This window comes from Pinus tabuliformis, chromosome 2_1 (assembly GCF_031772625.1).
Source record: "Pinus tabuliformis cultivar Carrire ecotype Pingquan chromosome 2_1, CPIR1, whole genome shotgun sequence".
Classification (NCBI taxonomy): domain Eukaryota; kingdom Viridiplantae; phylum Streptophyta; class Pinopsida; order Pinales; family Pinaceae; genus Pinus; species Pinus tabuliformis.
Genome location: NC_142299.1, coordinates 273819794 through 273825341, shown reverse-complemented (window position 1 = coordinate 273825341; position 5548 = coordinate 273819794).

The following is a 5548-nucleotide window of genomic DNA, read 5'->3' as shown; positions in this document are numbered from 1 at the left end:
AAGTAATGCAGAAAAGCTTAACAACTAGATTAGGCAGATTGAAATCTACTGCAGGATTCAGTAGATCAATGAGGACGAGGCAAAGATTCAGCTGGCCTCTCTTCGGTTGAGTAGAACCACTCTCGTTTGGTGGGAGAGCAAATTGTGAAGTAGTAAGAATGTGGGTAATCTTCTTTCCTCATGGCCTAGTTTCATTTCTGCATTAAATGAACAATTCTATCCATTGGGTTATAAACAAAAATCCTTAATGGATTGGCAATACTTAAGGCAAGGCAGAGGTCAGGATGTTCAAAGCTTTATAGATGAATTTAGAAAACAGGCACTTAATTTGGGCATTGCACTTGACTCACCTAAAGTAGTAACTAAGTATATTGGATCATTACATATTTACCTTAGACATTCATTATTATTGTTTGAACCAACTACTATTGACTCCGCCTGTGCGAAGGCAATTCATCTTGAGAACAGGGGAAAAAATGAAAGAGATGATCATTTCAAGAAACCACCTTTCAAACCTCCAAATGGAAAACCCAAAGTGAAAGGAAAAGGAAAGGAGAAGAGGACGACATCAACCAAGAAAGATGAAGGAGAAACACCTTATTATAATTACTGAAAAAAGGAAGGTCATGATGACGATCATTGTTGTAAACAATACCCGGAAAAGAGACCAAAGAAGTATGGAGGAAAAGGCAAGTAGAAGACAGTAGCAACTGTGTAGTAGACATGGATCCGATTCTGGAGATGAAGCATTGATCACAGCAGTAGGAACAAAAGGTACTCTTACACCTCATGTTAATTCTGAATCACATGAAGGCACTAGTTCAATAGATGAGTCTCTTCCTAATGAACGAAAGAGAATTGAGCTATTTCATATTAGAGTTATCATAAATCATACAAAAGTGGAAACTCTATTTGATACCAGATCCCAAGCAAACTTAATTTCAGATTCCTTGGTAAAGAAGCTAGGCTTGGAAACCAAACCACATCCAAAACCTTACCCACTTGGATGGATACATGATAAAGCAAAACTGAATGTAACTAAGCAGTGTAAGGTTAAATTTGTGATCGCTTCTAAGTTAGTGGATGAGGTAAAACTTGATGTGATACCATTGGACATCTGTGGCATGGTGTTAGGAAGTCCATATCTATATGATAGAAAGGAAATCTTCTTCCGTCATGAAAACAAATACCAAATCACAAAAGATGGGGTAGAATATATTGTAAGGTCTCATCAAACTAAAATCAGTGCCAGCCTTGTAAGTGCAGGACAAATGAAGAGGTTGGTGAATTCCAGTAAGGGTTGCATACTTATGATTGTAAGGGGAAAAGATTCTGAATTAGCTGATGCTTTCCAGGGTTGTTATCAGGGACATAAAAAGGAATTATGTGAATTAATTTCTAACTATGATGAGATGTTTCAGGAATCGAGGGGATTACCTCCGAAGAGGGAAATCCAACATGAGATCCATTTGCAGCATGACGCTCCTTTACCAAATATTGGCATGTACAGGATGTCATCAGGCTGAGCACTTCTCCATGTGGCTCACCGATTGTCTTAGAGCCAAAGAAACATGGAACGTGGAGGATGTGTGTGGATTATCGAGCACTAAACAAAATCACGGTGAAAAGTTGTTACCCTCTTCCACGCATTGATGACTTATTAGATCAGTTAAAGAATGCTATCTATTTCACCAAATTGGATTTGTGTAGTGGTTATCACCAGGTCCAAATTGGAGAGCAGGATGTGTGGAAAACCTCCTTCAGGACCAAATAGGGGTTGTTCGAATGGATAGTGATGCCATTTGGACTTTGCAATGCTCCAACCACTTTCATGAGGGTCATGAATGATCTTTTTAGGCCTTTCATTGATGAATTTGTTCTTGTATATCTAGATGATATCCTTGTCTTTAGTAAAAGTTGGAATGAACATGTATGTCATGTGAAGAAAGTGTTTGATGTATTGAAAAATGAAAAACTCTATGTAAAATTGTCAAAGTGTGAGTTTGGGAAAACCTCTTTGGTTTACCTAGGTCATAGTTTTGGTCATGGTCAATTAAAAATTGATCCTTCTAAAGTTGAAGCAATTGTAAATTGGCCTAAACCTATTAGTGTAACCGAGGTTCACAGCTTTTTGGGTGCAGTACAGTATTGGAGGAGATTTATTGCCAATTTCTCTATTATTGTAGCACCTTTACACGCATTGACAAGTGTAAATCAAGTCTTTCAATGGGGAGGAAAGCAACAGAAGTCGTTCGAAACATTGAAAGAAAATATCAGCACTGCACCGGTCTTGGCCTTACCAGATCTCCAACAACCATTCGAGATCGAGACAGACGCCAACAGATATGCCATGGGAGTTGTACTGATGCAGCAAAAGAAGCCGATATGTTACCATTCAGAGAAGTTATCTTAGGCTGTGATAAACTATCCCACTTATGATAAGGAATTATATGCCTTGGTCCAGAGTGTGAAAAAGTGGAAACACTACCTGATCGGCAAGGAGACCATCATCCATACGAATCATCAACCCTTGCGGTATCTTTAGTCACAAACCAAGTTGCAGCAATCTCGTCAATTTAGGTGGATGGGTTGTCTTCAGAGTGCCAATTGGTGAAGGCGAAACATCAACATCCTGCCGGTCTGTTGCAACCATTACCCATCCCTGAATGGAAATGGGAGACAATCACTTTAGACTTTATCACTAGATTACCTCGTACTAAAAAGAAACATGACTCAATCATGGTTGTGGTGGACAAGCTGAGCAAGACCGCTCATTTCATTCCCGTAAAATCCACCTATAAAATGGTGGAGATTGCAGACATATTTATGAGAGAAATCTTCTGATTACACGGGATACCCCGAGTGGTGATCTCTGACAGAGATGTAAAATTTACATCCACATTTTGGAAAACCCTCTTTGCAGAGTTGGGCACTCAAATTCAATTCAACATTGCCTACCATCTACAGAGAGACAGTTAGATAGAGCGAGTGAATCAAGTCTTGGAAGACATGTTGAGAATGTTTGTAATGCAACAACCATAGAAATGGGAGGATTACCTCCACTTTGTAGAATTCACCTACAATAATGGACATCACGAATCATTGGGTATGAGCCCTTTTGAAGTACTGTATGGAAGAAAGTGTGGGGAACCCATGGACTGGAATAGTCTGGATAATAAATTAGCATTGGGTCGTGATATGTTACCTGAAATTGAGGCCACCGTTAAGAATGTTCGCCAAAATTTAAAGGCTTCTCAGGATAGGCAAAAGGTTTATGCAAATAAGAAAAGAACTCATAAAGAATTCCAGTTGGGGGATCACGTGTACTTGAAGGTTAAACCCTGGAAAGGTTGTGCGAAGTTGGCACCATGATACTGTGGGCCTTTTCAAATTTTGGAGCGGATTGCGCTGTGGCGTACAAGCTAGCACTCCCGGGGCACATCTGAGTCCACAATGTCTTCCATGTATCTTTATTAAAAAAATATGTGTATGACCCTCGACATATTATTAACTAAGAAAGTATTCAGGTAATGATAGAATGAAGTCTATATATTAAGAATTGTTGTTTATAGGAATTTTCTGACAGTAGATTATGAATGTGCAGGTAGAACCCAAGAGAGAATTTCTAGCAGAGCCTCTACGTATCCTCGATCGGAGAGAAACCACCTTGCAGAGGTGAACCATCACCCAAGTTAAAGTGTAGTGGAAGCATTTTGGCCCACATGAGGCTACTTGGGAGGAAGAGGAAGCCGTGCAGAAAGTCTATCCTACACTATTTACTTAAGGGAAAGAACACCAGAGATGGTGTTCCTCTCAAGGGGAGGGGTTGTAACACCCAGTGATACACCAACAATTTTTTTTACCAAGTTTTTTTTTACCATTGTTAATTTTATTTAGTTTAATCTGAATTGTTAAAATATTTAGGCTGAAAAGCTAGAATAGAGGTTGTTAAATATTAACTAAAAGATTTTGAATCAGTCTGTAAAAGAAATGTAGAATCAATTAAATTAACTTCTGAAAAACAGTTGCAAACTATTTTTTCACCCTCTCCGTTGAAAAGGAAAAAGGTGAGAATCTTGAGGGGGTTGGAAAAAGGAATTAAAAATTGTACTATGATTATTTTCTTCTTAGAGCTGAGCAAGTTAGCTAGTGGGAAAGAAATTGTGATAACAGCTGTGAGTACGCGACTTGAGGCTGGACATGTTCCTGACGCTCAAGGTACCAAACTGTTTATCATTGACAAAAGTGGAAGAGCTTGGAGGGGGATTCTGGATGTAATTTCCAGATTCGAGGCTCAGTGGAGAGACCTTCCAAAATAAAGGAGTTACGTGCATAAATCACACTCATACAGAGAAACAGATAAGTAATATTACTGTGTTAGCAAATTATTATTAGGAAGGAATATACTGTTTACACTTACAATAGAAATTAAGTTAGCAGGCTAGGATATTGTGTCAGCATTATTCGGTTATTGAAAGGTAATAGAAATACAATCTTTTAATATATTGCATTGCTATCAGAGGTATATATGTAACCAGAGCATACAAGAGCTAACTAACATATCTACTTATATGGTAGTAATATCTACACTAAACATTCTAATGAATAATTACAAGGAACATTTTAAGCATAGCAGCGAAGGACTTATTTCATAGATTCAATATTTTATCTTGGACTTTCTATACCTATTATATCATTGGACTTTACAGAGTCTATTGAAAATATTTTCAATATACAAAATATCAGTTCCCAGAATTTTCATTGTTATCTACCATCTATTTATGACAAAGAAAACTATGCAAGATAGTTGACCCAAACCTTATTACAGCTTGGGATTGTAAATAACTAAGGAGTTAGGGTTTATCGGCTCTCGGTTGAGTTCTGGAGAGAACCCACCATGAGCCAAGTACCCAGACTCTATTAAAAACCCTAAGACCCTTGAGTTATTAAACCATAGGCTATTTTCGAGCAAGTTTGAAACGTTGATATATAGAAACAGAGTAATGACGACCATATTCATATAACATTTGAATCATTCACTTAAAAACAAAAAAAGCTCAGTTCATGGGATTAAGCCATTACAGAATTAAATTCAACCGCAATATATATATATATATATATATATATATATATATATATATATATATATAGATATATATATATATATATATATATGTATATATATATATATATATATGTATATATATATATATATATATATACTAGAAGCTGAGCTATCACAACAATTTAGAGATAGCATTTAACTTATACTCTGTATGCCAAAATGTACAGTCCGACTTCTCATGGAAACTCTTGGAACCAAGCCGCTAGCTAAGCTATCATAGTGGTAATGCAAAGGCCAACCTGTTAAAATTAAATAAGTATAACCCTAATAACAGAAGTATTCCGGCCGCAAGGCCTAATATTCAGTTTAATTACATTTCCGAAACTCTTTGTTCATGGAGGTCTGTCTCTAAAGAGCATGAACTAATGGGGGAGATTCTGAGTCCAACCCACTTGGAAAAATGAGAAACAAGAAGCTTAGTTT